General features: G+C 41.2%; 1 protein-coding gene and 1 long non-coding RNA gene across 2 annotated transcripts in view; both read right to left on the bottom strand.

Annotated features, from left to right (window-relative positions):
* The window catches only part of scara5 (scavenger receptor class A, member 5 (putative)), a 109,860-nt gene that overhangs the window by 34,171 nt on the left and 53,829 nt on the right, over positions 1 to 21,860 (bottom strand). The window lies entirely within an intron of this gene.
* LOC107568751 (uncharacterized) lies at positions 20,599 to 21,466 on the bottom strand. Its single transcript, XR_001606805.1, has 3 exons — positions 21,407 to 21,466; positions 21,190 to 21,310; positions 20,599 to 21,084 (listed from the first exon to the last, which is right to left on the bottom strand). It is a non-coding gene; the product is annotated as an uncharacterized lncRNA (long non-coding RNA).

Below are 21,860 nucleotides of genomic sequence, written 5' to 3'. Positions count from 1 at the left end.
TTTTTATTATCTGTGTTTTTTGTTCTGTCACTGTCATTCTGTTACACTGTGGAAGCTTCTGTCACGAAAACAAATTCCTCGTATGTGTAAACATACCTGGCAATAAAGCTCATTCTGATTCTGATTCTGATGTTAACAGTGCTGCTGATATTTTCTGCTCCACTCTTACATCTTGTTTAGACGGTGTCTGCCCCTTGTCTTCCAGGCCAGCTCGTACCACTTCTTCTGCTCCTTGGCTATCTGATGTTCTCTGTGAGCATCGTTCTAAGCTCAGAGCTGCAGAAAGAGGATGATGCAAATCACAAAATTCTACTGACCTTAATGTATATCGATCACTCCTCTCTTCATTCTCTGCTAATGTCTCCACTGCTAAAATGACATACTATCACAACAAAATTTGACAAGTCGCCTTACTCTCGGATGCTCTTTAAAACTTTTTCCTGCCTCCTTTGTCCTGCTCCTCCTCCTCCACATCTTACCAGCAAACATACACTCGTTCACATCCTTCTCTTCACTCTCTGAGGCAGAAGTCTCTAAACTCATCCTTTCCAATCATCCTACTACTTTTCCGCTTGATCCAATTCCATCTCATCTCCTTCAAGCCATTTCTCCTGCCGTTGTACCTGCACTCACTCACATCGTTAACACATCCCTTCACACTGGTGTTTTCCCCTCAACATATAAACAGGCTTGTATAACCCCACTTCTTAAGAAACCCACTCTTAACCCAACTCTTTTAGAGAACTACAACTTCTAGCTTTCATTGCAAAAACACAAAAACACTTGAACGAGTTGTGTTCAAACAAGTCTCTATCTTTCTCACACAGAACAACCTCCTCGACAGCAACCAATCTGGCTTCAGAAGTGGACATTTGACCGAGACTGCCTTGCTCTCAGTTGTTGAAGCTCTGAGACTGGCAAGAGCGGCTTCCAAATCATCTATACTTATCTAGCTGGATCTGTCTGCTGCTTTTGATACGGTGAACCACCAGATTCTCCTGTCAACCCTATTGGAAAATGGCATCTCAGGAACCTCACTCCAGTGATTTGAGTCTTACCTCTCAGATAGGTCCTTCAAGGTATCTTGGAGAGGTGAGGTGTCCAAGTCGCAACATCTAGCTACTGGGGTGCCTCAGGGCTCAGTTCTTGGACCACTTCTCTTCTCTGTCTAAATGGCATCACTATGTTCTGTCATTCAGAAACATGGCTTTTCATATCACTACTATGCTGATGACACTCAACTCTACCTCTCATTCCATCCTGATGATCTGACGATAGCTGCTCGCATCTCAGCATGTCTAACAGACATTTCTTGTTGGATGACGGACCCCCCCATCACTTTATCAAAATTTCACCATCCAGTTATAGGCACATCAACCATAACTCCTTCAAAAACAGCTAGAAACCTTGGAGTTGTGATTGATGATAAGCTGAATTTCTCAGACCACATTGCTAAAACTGCCCTGTCCTGCAGATTTGTTTTATACAACATGAGGAAGATCAGGCCCTTTCTTTCAGAACATGCAACACAACTCCTTGTTCAAGCTCTTGTTCTGTCCAGGCTGGACTATTGCAATGCTCTCTTGGCCGGTCTTGAAACATGGGATTTTGTTTCATATTAAACGCACCAAAGCACAATGCTTATTGCGATTTATTGAAGAGGAAGTGGCCTTCAATGTTCCGTCCAGACTAGACTATTAGATTCTTGGGATTTAAGAGTCGATATCGTTCTGTAAAAAAGAGAATAGATTAATATCTATATTTTTTACCCAGCCCTAATGAAAGTGAAAATGGCGTGACATGTGGCCAAGTATGATGACCCATACTTGGAATTAGTGCTCTGCATTTAACCCATCCAAAGTGCACACACACAGCAGTGAACACACACACCCGGAGCAGTGGGCAGCCATTTATACTGTGGTGCCCGGGGAGCAGTTGGGGGTTCGGCACCTTGCTCAAGGGCACCTCAGTCGTGGTATTGAAGGTGGGAGAGAGCGCTGTACATACCTTGCTATGTGTACTGCGTTAGGCTAACCGAGACTTGTCATTTGCACTTACATATTGTTGCTCTTTTGTTAGTTTTGATTACTTCTATTGTCCTCATTTGTAAGTCCCTTTGGATAAAAGTGTCTGCTAAATAACTAAATGTAAATTTAAATGTAAATGCAATCTTATCACTCAGCATACCCGGTTAAAAAAGTCACCGCTCGCCACTGCTGTATACATTATCATATAATTTCAATTGACAACTATAAAATATATTTGGTGAGTTGTCAAAGCTGTGTGGTCAGTGTTACATTGGTCACAAAACTAAAATATGCTGTTAAAATCAGAGAGAAATTACCAGGGATGGAATGAACTTCAACCTCATTTCTAACGTTTGAAACTTTTAGCCTCTGCATAAGGAAGTGCAGAAGTCTTTATGAGTTTTGAGTTGTCATTGCAACATCAAGCTCAAAAGATCATTGAAAACTATATTCCTTATGCTATAAGCCATTTTATGCACACAATAAATATTTCTCTATATAATGTATAGAGTTCCTGTAAATGAAGAGTCTGTTTTTTTCTCTCTTTTTTAGAGAGCTCTTTTTTAACTTTTAAACCTAGTGAAAAGTGTACAGTTTTGGCCTTGATGGCTTGCTTACACTGAAGAACTAATAGGACTAATGAATTGTTTTCTTTTAACTTTAACTGTAGCGAGTAGGAAAGACAGGCTCTCGCACCAGAGGGAGAGATAGAGAGAGAGCGAGAGAGCGAGATAGAGAGAGAGAGACAGAGGGCAGTTGCTCGTCCTGGCCTCTCCAAAACTGGTGAGATTTCCCTAGTCTTCCTAATTAAGTATTCAATCCGCTATGTCTTAGGTGACCATAAACAGTTGGGAGAATTAGTAACAGCAGCCTAATAAACCTTCTGCTGTCCTTAAAGGAGACCTATTATGCCCCTTTTTACAATATGTAATGTAAGTCTCAGGTGTCCCCAGAATGCATCTGTGAAGTTTCAGCTGAAAATACCCCACAGATCATTTATTATTTTGAACATTTCTATTTTGAGTCGAAGCAGAAACAGTCTGTTTTTGTACATGTCTCTTTAAATGCAAATGAGCTGTTGCTCCCCATCCCCTTTTCCAGAGCAGGGCTGTGCCTTTACAGCTCGTATATCAGATACTCTGCCAAAAAAAAACATATGTTTGGTTTTGATTATCAAGTCTATTGCGCTAAATAATGAGTTTTAACCATATTCGTTTAAACTTCTGATACAGGGTTTTCTGAGCACACACATCCGAAGCACACGTACAGAAAGCAGCTGTCACACGGCATGTTAATACTAAACTAAGTTCTCTTTCATGTTAAAAACACACATGAGCTATAAAAACAGTCGGTTATGTCTATGAAGGTAAACAGCTGGGAAAGAGATGGCATGTTTATATTTGCTCTGTGTGGCAGCAGCGTAATGTACAGTAAATAAATCAATAAATCCACTGCTCTGTTGTCTCTCCCGACCCAGTGCCCAGAACACCATCTTCCCGATGCGCGGAGTGCATTCCTGAGCCCACCGCTGACGGAGAGCCAGAGCCCGCCATGACCGACGAGCCATTGCCGCACGAAGCGACAGTGCTGAGGATCGCCGTGGAGCCGGAGCTGCAAATGACGTCAGTCAAGGTGTGTGAACCGGCAACAATGCCTGCCACGAGGGAGAAAGCCATGGATGGTGTGAGCGCGGAGAAGAGCTCCTCCCCTTGCACCGCGGCTGAGGGTGAGCTGTGTATGGCGCTGCGACTGTGCCACACCGAAGAGGAGAGGGCTCCCATTCCTAAGTTCTGGCCTGAAAGCCCGGAGGCTCACAAATGCCTGCCCTCCCACCCGCTCCTGCCTCCTCCTCCGCTGCTGTCGTCTGCCAGCCCCTCTGCTCGCCCTCAGCCCACCATCTATGCGGTGCGAGCTCCGCGGGACTGCCATCCTCCAGCGTCACCGTGGCTGGAGTTTCCCTTGACTCTGCCTCCAGCCTCTAAGCCCCGAACTCCGCTTCGGCCCGTGTACCCATCGGCTCCACCATGGCTCCTAGCTCCCCCCTCTCCGCCGGGCTCCCTCGTCCCTCTGGCTCCGCCTTGGTCTGATGTCGACCATCCTGCGCCTCGGGACTCCACTCCTCTGGCTTTGCTTCATCCCTTCGTCCCTCCAGCTCCATCAGGCTCCTTCATCCCCTCGGCTCTTCCTCAGTCCTCTGTCGCTCCGGCTCCAACGCGGCCTCCCGGATCCACGCCTTTGAGTCAGTCACCAGCTCCATCTGCTCCACCTAGGACCTCCGGATCCTCCCCGTCGCCCTGGCTCATCGGCTCTCAGCCTCGGGCTCCTCCACCACCTGCTCCACCACCATTGGTCAGCCCCCTGGAGACGGCGGCCATTCCTCCTCCAGGGCGACAGGGAGGATCCGGAGGTCCTAAGCTCCTCCCTGCGTCGGCTCCATCATGGGCCGTCGTTATGGCTGTGGCCTGGGTCCTGCTGTGCTCCTCCCGCTCCAGGCCCCTCTTGTCTCCTCCCTGGCTCCTCCCTCCATCTGATCCGCCCTGGCTCCTCCTGTTTCCTCCCTGGCTCCTCCCTCCATCCTCACCTCCCTGGTCTCTGTCTGCCGGCCCACTCCCGGGTGTCCGTCCTCCTCCTGAGCTGCCTCCCAAGTTCCCAATGTATTTAAGTTCCTGTTTGTTCAGTCTTCCTTTGTCGGGTCTACTTGCTGTGAACGTCATCCTTGTGCTCTGTGTCTCCCATTTGGATCATTAAAAGACTCTCGTTCTGTGAAATCTCCACGTTTCCCCGTACCCGTGCGCCAGTAAATTGTGACAGAAGCGTATTGTGACACGTTAATTTTTTCACAAGCTTGCAGATGGCTTCCCAAAATAAATGTACTAAGTTTGTTCTTTTTCATGTTTTCTTGGTTGGTAGATGCACCAGGGACCCGATTATAGCACTTAACCCCTTAGTGGTCAAAGATCGGCGACGGCCCCAGATTATTGTTGTTTCACTTTAACAGCACGTTAAAACATCACACTCTTACTTGATCTGGACAAACTGTGCATCAAAAGAAAGATTAAAGACTCTAACTTCGATATTTGACCACTGTTTTGATAAAACATTGTTGCAGTGACAGTAATTTAGTAAGTTAGACCATTTATTTAGTTATTAAGCAGACGCTTTTATCCAAAGCGACTTACAAATGAGGACAACAGAAGCAATCAATTGTAGTATTAAAAAAAACTAAAAACAGATCCAAAACTAAAAGCTAAAACTTTATAAATACTACATATACACATTTGAAAACTAAAGAAATTAAATAAAAGTAACAAATGCATACAACAAAATTTCAAAACTTAACATTTAAATGAAAAACAAAAAATAAAGCTAAAAACAGTAAAAAAATATTAAAGAACAAAAGGTATAAGAGTATAATAATGATTCTAACATAACACTAAGCCAAACACCAAAAACAAATAATGTCAGGAGTGCAAAATAATAAATCTGTATGTGTCATATTTTGGAATAGGAATTCACCACATTCATATTCAGTCACGTCAGGAGCGGTTTATTTGTTTTCACATAGATTCACTGAACAGGGTTTATAAGGGCTTATAGTCAAAATATGCATATACATGCAGATATATAGATATATTTACACATGTTTACTTCATATTTCTTCAGACAGAAAAATCATTTCTATTCATTTTCCACTGATTTACACAATCTGATGATAATTAGCCGCTCCCTGGCTGTCTCTGTGTGTTTACTCTTCCGTGCTCGCGCTGTGACAGACATACTCTGATTTGTCCTTCGTCTTGTCAATCTTTTTGTGTTTCACAACATATCCTGTCACGCGTTTCCTTCACTCTTCCATGTTGATTTCTGACCACAACAACACAGAGAAACCTTTGTCCTGGCTCCTCCCTCCATCTGATCCGCCCTGGCTCCTCCTGTTTCCTCCCTGGCTCCTCCCTCCATCCTCACCTCCCTGGTCTCTGTCTGCCGGCCCACTCCCGGGTGTCCGTCCTCCTCCTGAGCTGCCTCCCAAGTTCCCAATGTATTTAAGTTCCTGTTTGTTCAGTCTTCCTTTGTCGGGTCTACTTGCTGTGAACGTCATCCTTGTGCTCTGTGTCTCCCATTTGGATCATTAAAAGACTCTCGTTCTGTGAAATCTCCACGTTTCCCCGTACCCGTGCGCCAGTAAATTGTGACAGAAGCGTATTGTGACACGTTAATTTTTTCACAAGCTTGCAGATGGCTTCCCAAAATAAATGTACTAAGTTTGTTCTTTTTCATGTTTTCTTGGTTGGTAGATGCACCAGGGACCCGATTATAGCACTTAACCCCTTAGTGGTCAAAGATCGGCGACGGCCCCAGATTATTGTTGTTTCACTTTAACAGCACGTTAAAACATCACACTCTTACTTGATCTGGACAAACTGTGCATCAAAAGAAAGATTAAAGACTCTAACTTCGATATTTGACCACTGTTTTGATAAAACATTGTTGCAGTGACAGTAATTTAGTAAGTTAGACCATTTATTTAGTTATTAAGCAGACGCTTTTATCCAAAGCGACTTACAAATGAGGACAACAGAAGCAATCAATTGTAGTATTAAAAAAAACTAAAAACAGATCCAAAACTAAAAGCTAAAACTTTATAAATACTACATATACACATTTGAAAACTAAAGAAATTAAATAAAAGTAACAAATGCATACAACAAAATTTCAAAACTTAACATTTAAATGAAAAACAAAAAATAAAGCTAAAAACAGTAAAAAAATATTAAAGAACAAAAGGTATAAGAGTATAATAATGATTCTAACATAACACTAAGCCAAACACCAAAAACAAATAATGTCAGGAGTGCAAAATAATAAATCTGTATGTGTCATATTTTGGAATAGGAATTCACCACATTCATATTCAGTCACGTCAGGAGCGGTTTATTTGTTTTCACATAGATTCACTGAACAGGGTTTATAAGGGCTTATAGTCAAAATATGCATATACATGCAGATATATAGATATATTTACACATGTTTACTTCATATTTCTTCAGACAGAAAAATCATTTCTATTCATTTTCCACTGATTTACACAATCTGATGATAATTAGCCGCTCCCTGGCTGTCTCTGTGTGTTTACTCTTCCGTGCTCGCGCTGTGACAGACATACTCTGATTTGTCCTTCGTCTTGTCAATCTTTTTGTGTTTCACAACATATCCTGTCACGCGTTTCCTTCACTCTTCCATGTTGATTTCTGACCACAACAACACAGAGAAACCTTTGTACCCACGAAATATCCAAATAATAAACACACGATTACAATAGTATATGGTTTGTATGTGATTTTCTTGAGATTTGGGGTATTTTCATAATAATAATGAATGTGTACATCTGAAATGCTAATTTGTGCAGCAATATAAAAAGGCTATAAATAACATATTTTAACAACAGTAAACAACCAAATTCCACAAACACTCGATGGTGGTTTAAAGTGAGTTTTTAGTAAAAGTGTACTAATAATCTCATAAATTGTCTTATGTAGGTTGATGCTAATGTTTGCTCCAATGCAGCTGCAGAACAGGTGCAGCTCTTCTTCATAATGTATTGTGTCATAATAATTCACGTAAGGTCGTAAGAAAATGTTTTGTTGTATTTTTTGAGAAATACTTTTGGTAATAGGCCGGTAAATGTATACTGGGATTGAAGTGATGTGGCTTGGTAAACCTTGTAATGCCAGAATAAAGGCTAATGGCTGAATAAAACAAAAGAATAATGATAAAGGAATAATGAGGATAATGTCTCATACCTGGCGGAGGTGTGAAAGGTTCGTCAAGTGAAAACAATAGAATCATGAATGGGGCAGTTTGCCGAGCCAGACATGAGGAGACAGCTTACAGGAGAGCTTGCAAGGGTCATAAATCAATTGTATTAGCCCTTTATTAGCCTTCTCTAAAAATACACATGACATGGTCTTAGAAAATGTTTCATAAAATTCACAATTTTAGAGATTATGTTCTGAAATTTTTATTTTAGGTATGTCATTTGTGTCTCCATGCAGAAAATGGGGGGTGACAGCTAAGGGGTTAAACACAGAAGTCAGCTTTTCATGATATGTCACCTTTAATGTTAATATAAAAAATGCTACTGTTAGATTTCATTAAAATACTTAAGAGATCTATTCACTCTTAAAACTCTGGTAAATCCAAATCAAGCCCTAGATTTGTCATATCATAAGGAGTTTTGCCAGTGCTGATTTTCCTTACCTGATTTATTAATGTACATCCTGTGTTTGTTTGGCTCTTGAGGGCCCTGCAGCAGCCCTGCATTAAAGTAACTCATGCAGTGTCCTGGCAAGTGTTTACAGAGAATCAGCCTAGTTCAATCACTTCATGAGATGCCTGAATTGCTGCTTGCTACATGTTCAGTATGTGTGGGAGAAATTTAAACAGTATGAGTCATGTTCTAAAACACTGCAGTTCAAAAGAGCACTTCATTTCCCTCCACCTCTGTTTTCCTTCACTTCTAGATCTTTCTCCCCCATTGCTCATATTAAATTTCAAGCAAAAAGATGAATGATGTCATGGCTTGTGCTGTGAATGACTCATTCAACTGTGTGTGTGCCTGTGCTGCCCAGCATTAAATACAAAAACACTGATTAAATCTGCAGTCTAGTGTTTTAACACAGGATTATTGCTTTAAGATCCAGATTTTACACTAGGCACTTACATAAAGAACAACCCAAAACATAGCAAAAACTGAAACATATATATTTATATTCCACTTTTCAAGGATGAGGACATGTTGTCATGCAACTGGTCCATGTTGGCACCTGCCTAAAGCTGAGTGACGTAGAGCACAAACCGAAGCAGGCCACTGAACAAATGCTTTGCCTGGAAAAAGAAAAACAAGAAGTAGCGAGTATCTGGAGTCTGTCGTTACTGGGTAAAAGAGTACATTTCTAGACTGCATACATTCTCCAGGGCACATTTTTAGATCATATTGTGAAGCTGATGCTAAAGAAGGAGATATTTATGTTGCATATCATATAGACAAGCCAGTGTAACTAAACGTCTCTTACACCATCATTTGTTGTTCTTCATCAGAAGAACAACACTTAAGTGTGAACTGTAGTTTCGATTAGAGCAATTGCCCTGGTATAGGCTATTGGCTGTGCTAATTAGATGGTGGCCACAGCTGTTTTCACTGTAGTCTCTTAGACCAGTAGTTCCCAACACTGGTCCTGGAGGCATCCCAACACTGCACGTTTTGCATGTCTCCTTAATCAAACACACCTGATTCAGGCCATCGGCTCATTAGTAGAGACTCCAAGACCTGAAATTGGTGTGTCAGAGAAAGGAGACATGTAAAATGTGCAGTGTTGGGAACCACTGTCTTAGACTGTGTATGTCTTTGATGTCTGTGCACTGATGCGGAAGCGTTCAGCTCTCGTGTGAAGACCGACAAGTGTAAAGACCTGCGACTTTATCTGTGTGATTTCACAGAGTAATGAAACCGGCAATGCACTTAAGAATTAATTATATCTTCCCTTTACACACTCTCCTTTTCTGTCCTCTCTTTTCCACCTCTATCATGTGTTTCCAAAACATTCCGGTTGTCTCTTGACAACACTCTAACATCACACGCAGACGGCAACGCAATCTTGCTAACCTGCATCCTATCTCTACATCCTCTACTGCACCTCTTTCTTTCTCTGTGGGTCTCTGGAATTGTCAGTCAGCTGTCGACAAAAGCAGACTTCATTTCTGCTTTTTCTTTATAATCCACACTCAGCATCAAGACTCAGCAACCCCAGCTGCTCTCTCTAACAATTTCTCTTTCTCTCATACCCCCGTCAGGTTGGCCGGGGTGGGGGCACTGGTCTGCTAATTTCTAACAATTGGAAATACTCAACCCACTCTCCCCTATGCAATTATAACTAATTTGAATCTCATGCGATCACTGTAACAGCTCCTATAAAACTCCAGGTTGTGGTAATTTAACGCCCTCCTGGGCAAATTCTACACACCTTCCTAGAGGAGCTGGATGGGCTGTTGTCCTCATTCCTGGAGGATGGCAGTCCACTTTTAGTCTTTGGCGACTTCAACATTCATCTGGACAAGCCTTATGCTGCAGACTTCCATTCACTCCTCGCTTCACTTGATCTAAAACGCCTTACCACTACAAGCACGCACAAATCAGGCAACTAACTTGACTTAATTTACACACGCAATTGTATTGCAGACAACATTTTGGTAAAACCCCTTCATATCTCTGACCATTTCTTCATTACATTTTAACTACATTTTGCTACCTGTGGCCACATTTAGAGGAAACCTTTCACCCTCCTATCTTTCCTCTGTAGTATCCTCCTCTCTTCCCTCACCTACCCATTTCTCATCGCTGGATGTGAATGCAGCAACTGACACTTTATGCTCTACTTTAACCTCTTGTCTAGGCGTTATTTGTCCTCTCTCCTCCAGGCCAGCACGGGCTGCCCCTTCTAACCCCTTGTTATCCGATGTTCTCCGTGAGCATCGGACCAAACTCAGGGCAGCAGAGAGAAAATGGTGCAAACCAAAATATTTGTCAGACCTGAGTATGTATCAGTCTTTGCTTTCATATTTCTCTGCTGAAGTCCATCCTGCCAAACCTTCATATTTCCACAACAAGATCAACAGCGCTCTAGACACACGTAATCTCTTAAAAATATTAAATTCTCTCCTCTGTCCCCCTCCCACCACTTCTATAACAGCTGATGATTTCGCCCCATTCTTCATCACTGGGCATCACAGGGATTCCAGTTTGCTGGTATGAATCCTATCTCACTGGTAGGTCTTTCAGGGTGGCCTGGGGAGAGGAGGTATCCAAAGCACATCAACTGGTCACTGGGGTTCCTCAGGGATCAGATCTTGGATCTTTGTATCTAAAATCATGGAAAAGACTGTTGCCTCTCAGTTGCAGTCATTTCTAGCTCGCAACAATCTCTTTGATATTTTTCAGTCTGGTTTTTGCTCACGGCACAGTACGGAAACTGCTCTAGTGAAGGTTGTCAATGATCTATTACTTTCTGGAGATTCAGGCAGTTCATCAATTCTTTTATTACTTGACCTCAGCTCAGCTTTTGATACTGTTTGTCATGAGATATTATTATCTCTTGCAAAGGTTGGCATCTCATGTTCTGCAATATCCTGGCACTCCTCATAGCTCACAGATAGGCAGTACTTCATCTCACTGCACAATTCCAAATCTCCCACTGTCTTGCTCAAACATGGTGTTCCCCAGGGCTCAGTTCTCGGACCATTATTATTCATCCTCTACATTCAGCCTCTTGGCCAAATAATTCGTCATCATGGTTTTAACTACCACTGTTATGCCGATGACATCCAGATATATACTGCTTGTCAATCAGATTCTACCCATTCGATGGCATCCTTATCTTCATGTGTCAGTGAGTTAAAGGATTGGCTACATTCACATTTTCTTAACTTGAGTAAAACAGAAATTTTAATAATTGGTCCCCCATCTCTAGTAAAAAATTAAATTGATGTTTCTAGCTTTGACCTTGACGCTATTTCTATTTTTCCATTGGCTACTGTTAGAAACTTAGGTATCATTCTAGACCAAACTCTCCAAAGCTGCTTTTTTCAACTATGTCGAATTGCGCAACTTCTTCCTTTCCTCAGTAGAAAAGATACTGAATCATTAGTGCATGCATTTATTACCACTCGCCTTGACTATTGTAACGCTCTTTTCTCTGGCTTACCAGCTCACTCCATCGTTCGTCTGCAGTACATTTGAAATTCTACTGCCCGATTATTAACTTCCACAAAAAAATCTGCTCACATCACCCCTATTCTATTTAATCTTCACTGGTTGCCTGTATCTATTCGTGTGCAAAACAAAATTCTTCTGCACACCTTTAAGGCACTCAAAGTTCTTGCTCCCTCTTATCTTTCCGACCTACTTTCTTCTTATATACCTTCTCGCGCACTCCGGTCTTCTAATTCTGAACTTCTTTGTGTACCTAGGTTCCACCTATCTTCAATGGGCGGCAGGTCCTTCTCTGTTACTGCACCCAAACTTTGGAATTCACTTCCCCTGGCACTCAGAACAGTCACCTCTTTCAGTGAATTCAAATCAAAGCTTAAAACATATTTGTTTAATCAACACTATCACTAATTTCCATTGTGTATTTGTCTGTTTTGTTTTCTATTTCTGTCTTTACTACATAATCTGTGTTATATGCAACTGCATTATTTGTAACTGAATTGGGCAAATGTCCAATGAAACTGCCCAACTTCTTGTCCAGGCCCTTGTAATTTCTAGGCTGGACTACTGCAATGCTCTTCTGGCAGGACTTCCATCAAGCACAATCAAACCTCTCCAAATGATTCAGAATGCAGTGGCACAACTGGTCTTCAACGAGCCCAAAAGAGCCCATCCCTGCAAACAAACCTGTGCTGGCAGCCCTAAGTGGGCCCGTAAAGGGCCAGTGCAGGTTTGTTTGCAGGGATGGGCTCTTTTGCTGATGAGCCCCTGAGAATTTGCTCATTGGCAAAACGTTGGCCCCTTAGCACTGGCCCGGCACGGGCAGCCCTCACTGAGCCTCCAGGAAGTCTTAGCGCTGTTTTATTGAAAATAATAAAGTTTGAAGTCACTGTTATGGAGGTAAGTGCTTGCTTTAGTTGGGTTCCTGACCCTTGACTTTTTAAATAGAGTTTTTACATTTGTTATAGCAAAAGTTGCAAGAAGAAAAACTCATCTGATGATTCAGTAATCACGCCTGGTTCCCTGATCTCACCCAGAGTTTGATCTCTGAGGACATTGTTTAGATATAATTATTACACATTATAGTTGCCCCAGTATAGAACTGCATTCAATTTGGTCCTGCTTTAATATTTTGAACATTTATAAGTTTTTATGCCACAGATACCTAGATTCAGCGTATGAACCTCAACAGTGGCCTTGACTATTGTAACGCTCTTTTCTCTGGCTTACCAGCTCACTCCATCGTTCGTCTGCAGTACATTCAAAATTCTGCTGCCCGATTATTAACTTCCACAAAATAATCTGCTCACATCACCCCTATTCTATTTAATCTTCACTGGTTGCCTGTATCTATTCGTGTGCAAAACAAAATTCTTCTGCACACCTTTAAGGCACTCAAAGTTCTTGCTCCCTCTTATCTTTCCGACCTACTTTCTTCTTATATACCTTCTCGCGCACTCCGGTCTTCTAATTCTGAACTTCTTTGTGTACCTAGGTTCCACCTATCTTCAATGGGCGGCAGGTCCTTCTCTGTTACTGCACCCAAACTTTGGAATTCACTTCCCCTGGCACTCAGAACAGTCACCTCTTTCAGTGAATTCAAATCAAAGCTTAAACCATATTTGTTTAATCACTAATTTCCATTGTGTATTTGTCTGTTTTGTTTTCTATTTCTGTCTTTACTACATAATCTGTGTTATATGCAACTGCATTATTTGTAACTGAATTGGGCAAATGTCCAATGAAACTGCCCAACTTCTTGTCCAGGCCCTTGTAATTTCTAGGCTGGACTACTGCAATGCTCTTCTGGCAGGACTTCCATCAAGCACAATCAAACCTCTCCAAATGATTCAGAATGCAGTGGCACAACTGGTCTTCAACGAGCCCAAAAGAGCCCATCCCTGCAAACATACCTGTGCTGGCAGCCCTAAGTGGGCCCGTAAAGGGCCAGTGCAGGTTTGTTTGCAGGGATGGGCTCTTTTGCTGATGAGCCCCTGAGAATTTGCTCATTGGCAAAACGTTGGCCCCTTAGCACTGGCCCGGCACGGGCAGCCCTCACTGAGCCTCCAGGAAGTCTTAGCGCTGTTTTATTGAAAATAATAAAGTTTGAAGTCACTGTTATGGAGGTAAGTGCTTGCTTTAGTTGGGTTCCTGACCCTTGACTTTTTAAATAGAGTTTTTACATTTGTTATAGCAAAAGTTGCAAGAAGAAAAACTCATCTGATGATTCAGTAATCACGCCTGGTTCCCTGATCTCACCCAGAGTTTGATCTCTGAGGACATTGTTTAGATATAATTATTACACATTATAGTTGCCCCAGTATAGAACTGCATTCAATTTGGTCCTGCTTTAATATTTTGAACATTTATAAGTTTTTATGCCACAGATACCTAGATTCAGCGTATGAACCTCAACAGTGGTGACAATCAACAAACTATACAGATCAACTCTGGACATCGGAAAACAAGCTTTTCATTGATTGTCACCATTGTAAAGGTTCATACATTGAATCTTGATATTTGTGTGAGTCTACATGATCCTGTCCAAACCATTTTTGCATAATGACTTAAAAATTTTAAAGCGTGATAAAATTTCATGCAATGGTTTTCTAGGGCTACTATAAAGAGAAATTACTTCATCTAAACTATGTTCTTAGAGATCGGTCTCTGGACGAAATCAGTGAATCAGGACACTACATGACTGAATCATCAATAAGCAACAACACCATCTGATCAGCTTGTCTTCTTACAACTTTTGCTATAACAAATGTGCTTCAAAAACACACAGTTAGAGCAATCAAAGAAACATTAAAGTTAAGCAGTCAAGGGTCAAGAGCACAACTAAAGCAAGCGCTTACCTCCATAACAGTGACTTCAAACTTTATTATTTTCAATAAAACAGTGCTAAGGCTTCCTGGAGGCTATGTGAGGGCTGCCTGTGCAGGGCCAGTGCTAAGGGGCCAACGTTTTGTCAATGAGCAAATTCTCAGGGGCCCTGCACTGGCAGCCCGTAAAGGGCCAGTGCAGGCTTGCACTGATTACCGGTTGCGGCTCGCATCAAGTTCAAGACATTGATGCTTGCATATAGAACAGCCACAGACTCAGCACCCGCCTACTTCCACTCACTACTACGAATCTACATCCCCTCCAGAAGTCTGAGATCCGCAAGTGAATGAGGCCTTGTGGTACCATCACAGAGAGGCTCAAAATCACTTTCCAGAACATTCTCGTTCACCGTTCCTGGCTGGTGGAATACTCTTCCCACTCCAAACCGGAATGCTGAATCCCTGACCATTTTCATGCATCAGCTGAAAACTCATCTCTTTCGACCCTACTTGACTTCATCCTAAATTAAAGAAGAAAAGAACTTTGTCTTTCTCTTTATTTATTCCGTCCCTTTCTAGCTTGTACTTATTTGAACAATGCCTGAAACTTGGTATTACGAACACTTCCTGTGTCTGTTTGAATCTTTAAGAAGATTTGCTTTATGTATTCCCCAATTGTAAGTCGCTTAGGATAAAAGCGTCTACAAAATGATTAAATGTAAATATAAGGTCATCAGAGGAGTTACAATAAAGGCTAAGATTAGAACTCATTTTGCACTAAGACAAAGGCAGATGAAATCTGATCAGAGCATCTGTCCATACACTGTAAACCCAAATGCTCAAAGAAATTAACTTAATTGATTAAATCAGAAAAGTCAGAAAAGACAACAAAACTACTGCAATAACATGAACAATAAAGCAGTAATCATTTATTCTCATTTCTCACTGTCTCACTGTATCTTTGTAATTTGCTTTCTACAACCACAGTGTGGAATTATAATAAACTAAAAAGCCACAACAGACCTTTTTATTACTCTTCATCCTACTCATTGGGAGGACACATTTTAGGATGATTCTGCCTAATTGCTTAGGCAGACAACACCAAAAACTGTTTAGAGGAACAAACTTGTTTATACACTGACATGGATGTCGAAAGACTTGTATATATTGCAGTTTCATCAATTCTTGGATATCTTTAAGGTTTGGTTGTTGATCCACAATACAAATTTGTCCAGTACTTTAAACTAAGTGCTGTTTAACAACAATAAAGTATAAGATCACATAAAGCAAGCATTTTCTCTGCTAACTTACTACAACCCAAACAGAACTGCACAGTCACAACCCATTTTGTTGAGAGCCATTGTTTGTTAATTTCCATAAGGCACAACAAATTGTTTTGGATAGCTTTTACAAGCAACATGTAAGTGGCACATTTTTAAAATTAATAAGTTAATTTTAAAAGAAATAACAACATTCATGCTAAATGTGAGTAGAGCAGTTCTGGCTAGCATCAGCATAGCTGCAAGAAAAGATTAAGCACTGAGACAATTTTTTTCTGTGCACTGAATGCCGAACTACAAAAGTACTACAGAAAATAAAATGAGAATGCACTGTAAATACATTTATCAACACCATGCTGCAATGTTATTGCAATATTATTGTCCATTGAGTTGCACTGAAAAAAACAAACACTCTGTTTTCAGTAAATCTAACTGAATCTAAGTCAGAATCTAAAATTGAAGCAATTCATGGCTCAAATGCAGTGAAGGCAATTAATACACAGAGATGCACAACAGGTAATAATTTAGCAAACAGAGATGTTCCAGAAAGTATGTTCTCTAAGCTCTTAATTGATTTAACCAAACTGCTTATTTGCAGTTCCAAAAAATGTGGTTCTGAGTTAGATCAGTTGAAACTGAGGTAAAAACTCCACACTTGCCCACAGTAAACACAGAAACAGTGTACTGAATGCAGGAGTTACTATGGAAATGGATGCTAGCTGTGCAGAACTTTAGTGAACAATGATAAAATAATCTGCACTTGCGAGGTAAATACCTAAATATCTCTATGGTCTCCAGGGTTCGTTGCAGGTCAGCCCACATATAAACACTGAAACCTGGCCTTGGTGTCCTGCTGTGGGTTTGATTAAATTTTGCCTGTGCTGCAGGGTCAGGGAAAAGGGCAATATAAGCAAAGTCAGCATTTGTCTTCCTTTAACCCCTTAGCTATCAAAGATCGGCGACGGCCCCAGATTACTGTTGTTTCCCTTTAACAGCACGTTAAAACATCACACTCTTACTTGATCTGGACAAACTGTGCATCAGTAGAAAGATTAAAGACTCTAGATTCGATATTTGACCACTGTTTTGATAAAGCATTGTTGCAGTGACAGTAATTTACTAATTTATGTCTGGAGTGTAAAATAATAAATCCCTATGTGTCATATTTAGAATAGAAATTCACCACACATTCATATTCAGTCACGTCTGCAGCGGTTTATTTGTGTTCACATAGCTTCATGAACAGTGAAAATAAGGGCTTATTGTCCAAAGATATATAGATATATTTACTCATGTTTACTTCATATTTCTTCAGACAGAATCATAATTTCTATTCATTTTCCACTGATTTATGCGGTCTGATGATAATTATCCACTCCCTGGGCTGTCTGTGTGTTCACTCATCCGTGCTGGCGCTGTGACTGACAGAGACCCGGGGCCTCATTTATAAAATGTGCATACGCACAGATTTGATCTTAGAGTGTGCGTACGCTAAAATGCACGGCAACGTTCATATTTATAAAAATGGTCTTTGACGTGGAAAAGTACTTACCGCAAAGTCAGGGTCTGAGCAGGCGTACGCACTTTTCCTTGTGGCAAAGTCGGAGTATTGCAGCTATTTAAACATCTAAGCTGCAATAAAAATGAAAGCGATGTACATGCAAGCACCGAATTCATCATAAACAGCAAAGATGCAGTGTAAGAGATTAATTGCGCAGTGTAGTCAGATTTTTTATTAACAGGAGTTTTTGCAAGATTAAACTGACCTTTTTAGTAGCCTAATGTTGAGAGTTCTTTACTCGCTTTCTGTACACAGTTTATTCCATGTTGTTCTTTTTATTATTTTATTTTACAAGAGAACTCACGAAGTCTTGATTTACTACTAATGCGTAAAATAGAAAAAATAAAATACATAAACGCAACTCCGACTGTTTTGTCTGTGTAAGAATAGGCCTATGTCGTGCAATAACGGTTTTAATATATTCTTGTAACAGTGGTGGTAAAAAAAACTCTTTATCAATACTTTTGTTCAGGCGCCAGACAGGGTTTTAAACCTGTCAATAAATAAACTCCAGATAACTCATTAAAACCATCAAAGTACATAAGAAGATCTTGAAGTGGAAATTAATCAAATTAAACTTTATTGAATTTATTAAACCGCAAAACCACGGGTCAAATACAACAAAAATGTTCTGATATAATCAAGACACGTTGAGTCAGTTTTACATTTCAGTTAACCACACCATATAAACGAAAAATAATAATAATAATAAGTTCAGAAACCCGGCTTGATTAAGGTTGATGCAGTGCCGTTTTCTCTATGCCGATTTCGCTTCCATGAAACCTTAAGTTTCAGACACAATGGAGCCCCTCCCTACACCCCAACATGAGAAAAGAGAATAACTTACTCTATAACTTAGCAAACCCATAACTATTAGAATTTACAACTCAGTTTCCCTTTCCCACATTTTACACATTAACAAAGATAAAAAAAAATAAAAAAATGTATGCATATGTGTAACTGGTTTGTTTGTATAACGTGCATAGCGTGTGTGTGTGTGTGTGTGTGATGTGCGTGCGTCAGCATTTTTAGAAAGAGTACATGGTGTTTGTATAGTGTATGCATTGTGCTTGTACCGTGTGCAGCTGGTCTTCAGCTTGGAGCATTAGGAGTACAGGTGGACAACAAGAGCTTTTTTGTTCAGGCGCCAGACCGGGTGTTTTAAACCGGTCAATAAATAAACTCTGGATAACTCATTAAAACCACCAAAGTACATATGAAGATCGTGAAGAGGAAATGAATCAGATTAAACATACAATACTTTGCATATGCAAATTTATTACCGAGCATTAGGAGTACAGGTGGACAACAAGAGCTTCGTTCACAGCACAGACTAGAAGACCGGCAATATGGCATTATCCAGGGCACGCATCTCCCTTCAGTAAACTGTTCACGTCCTTCACCTCACTCTCCTACTTCCAAACAGACTCACTTTTCGCAACGTAGCACGCGCTACTCCCACCTCATCACATCTCCGCAGCAGCGAAATTTTGCGCACTTCCGTCATGCATGAACCAGGTCATAACCCTCCTTAAATAGTTTGTCCCTAATTATCCGTTTGTTCTGATTTGTCCACAATGTAAACAATCACGTGGCGACAGGTTTCCGTTCCGCCACACTCCCCCCTCCATGAAAAAAAAAACAACAACTCATAGTTGTTAACTTTTTGTGGTATATTAAAACCCCAAGAAATCTTCTTCCTCATCAGAGGTGTCCTGGAAGATCTCCTATATTTTTTTCCGGCTGTGAGATTCTAATTCTTCGTAGGGAAACAAGGTTTAAAATTACATACATGTGCATTACGCACATCCTCTCCTGTGGACTCTAGGGCAACTCTATAGTTTATTGGACCCAACTGTTGGATAATACGATACGGACCTATCCACTTCGGGGCTAACTTGGCACTGAAATGGTGGCACTAATTTGACTGTGGAAAATTACGGACCCATGCTCGATCTTTCTCATGAAAAAATGTCTCGTCTATTTTTGTTGTAATTTCTTAACTGTCTGATCTGTGCCTTCTTGCAGTTCTCCTTGGCCTTCCTTTGAAGTTCTGACAACTGGTACACAACGTCATATGAAGGACCAGAGGGGGCAAGATTGCATCCATGCAACATTTTATCTAACGGGCTGTGGATTTTCCTGCCCAGATGAAGCTCTGCAGGTGACATACCAATGGATTCCTGAACTGCGTGGTATTGATGGCAAAACGCAGTTCTGGTAAGTGGTGATCCCAACTCCTATAATTGTCTTCCACATGTGCAGGTACCATTGACTTCAAAATGTAGTCAGGCACACCCCATCTGGTAAGTATTTCTTTCCTCAGGATTTCAGCGATGACTGGTGCTGTGGCACATCTCAGGAGAAACAGCTCTAGCCATCGGGTAAAGTAGTCTACAAAGACGAGCAGGTATTCATGTTGTTTGGAACTTTTGGGTAATGGCCCCATGATATCTACTCCAAGCATCTCACTCGGTCGTGAAGTGATGATGGGTTGCATTTTACCGGCAGGCTTCCTATTGTCACTCTTAAGAGTTTGAAATTTGACGCAGTTCTTGACATATCTTTTTACGTCAGTCCACATACCTTGCCAATATACAACATCTTGCACTCTTTTGTAGGTTTTGAAGACACCAAGATGACCACTCAACGGATTGGAATGGTAATATTGAAGAAGGGTGGATACCAGACTCTGAGGAATAACTACCCAGTAGTGCACTGCATGAAAAGCCAGATTTTCGTCCCTGTGGATGCCTGATGACTTCTCAAATCACTGACAATTATTGACAGTTCACAGCCTGGGAAGTTCCCGTTTGCGGGTGCCAGAAACAGTTGGAAACATACCATTTGGGGGAGGGAGGGCAGGTGTGGGGAGGGGTAGGGGGATGCTGGCAGAATGGTTCTGATTAGCATATGAATGCAGCCACCTCAACTGCCACAGTACCTATTGGATGAGACTTTTAAAATAGGAAGTTGTGATTGGCTGACATATTTGCTGCTATTGGTCCTTATAATACCTTTTTGAGTAAACCCCTCCCTTATTATTATATATATAGTACATATGCATATATTAATATGTATCAAAATATGTGTCATACAGGCTAATATTGTATAGGCCATTCATGTAAATTATTTAATGGACAACAATACAGACTAACATAGGATATGCATGAACATTAGGGAAAGAAAACAAACATTTGGGACATGTTGATTAAATAAAAGCACTTTATTGATAAACAATAGGTAAAAACATGCGCACACACACACAAGCAAGTTTGTCAGTTAGCCAGAGGCTACAGTCTTGGATAGGGCATCATACGTGGCTTGGCTTCATGTGCTTTTTTGCCGCCTCTGAGTCATAAGTTTGCAGTGACAATCTACCAGAAGGTAATCCACCCCGCAGACGCTGGTGATGCAGTGCTGCATGCTTTGTAGTAGCTTCCAGTCTTGCTTGCAGAGTGGAACACAGAATGCTGAGCTCCTGGCTGCGGAACGATGGAGTTCTCACAACCCACCCCGACACTCCATCAATAGTACCGTCTTCTTCATCAGACATCATGTCAGCAGTGATGCCCCTCCAGAAGTCCACCTCGTCCGCAGCCAGTACACTCTGCCTAGCCTCCAACAGCTGTACACACAATTGCTACATATAATCAGTACTAAGTACCACATCGTTACAGTGTATGCAACAGAAAAAATACAACAGAAACTAATGATTCTAATCCCGTCTTACCCTCTTCCTCCTCTGGCGACTCCGGGCTAAGGTCTTAGTAGATGCAGCCACACTGACTAGCTCTGATTGGCTGTACCGGAAATTTCTGTGCAGAGTTTCATAATATATGTCTTGCAGGCCACTATAAACAATTAAAGAGATGTGTTAAAAACAACACCAAAAACAACTATTCAGAAATAATCATAATAGAGGGGAAACATTAAAAAAAATTACTTACCAACAAAGGCACTCTTATCTAGACCTTCATCAGTCAATTGCGGGCTTGCAGCCAGGGTTCAAGCTAAAAATGAGGTGACCATCTCAATATGTGGTGAGTTCAAACTGTGGAAACAAAATGAACTAAATTAAAATATGTACAAATGCACAAATGAATGCATGCTAGCCTGTATTTTTCAGCCTTACCCTTGCTCCGGGTCATAGCGTCTACAGTTTGCTTGTGATTTATGTAGCCGACGGACTGCCTCCTACAAATTGCAAGAAAAAAATTACTCCGTGAACAAACTAGTGTCGAAACACTTTAAGTGATTTCATTTGGGGAATTAATTCTTACCGCAATTTTGGGATTATGCAGACGCCTCTTCCTTTTGTATTCCTCCGTCGAGCAGCTTCCAAAGACTGCAATCTATCGTTGATAGAGCTAAACTCCCGGGAGACATCGGCAGAGAACTCAC

This window comes from Sinocyclocheilus grahami, unplaced genomic scaffold, assembly GCF_001515645.1.
Source record: "Sinocyclocheilus grahami isolate Dianchi unplaced genomic scaffold, SAMN03320097.WGS_v1.1 scaffold1278.1, whole genome shotgun sequence".
In the NCBI taxonomy this organism is placed as follows: Eukaryota; Metazoa; Chordata; class Actinopteri; order Cypriniformes; family Cyprinidae; genus Sinocyclocheilus; species Sinocyclocheilus grahami.
Note: the sequence above shows the minus strand (reverse complement) of the source record. Positions and strands in the feature narration are given on the sequence as shown.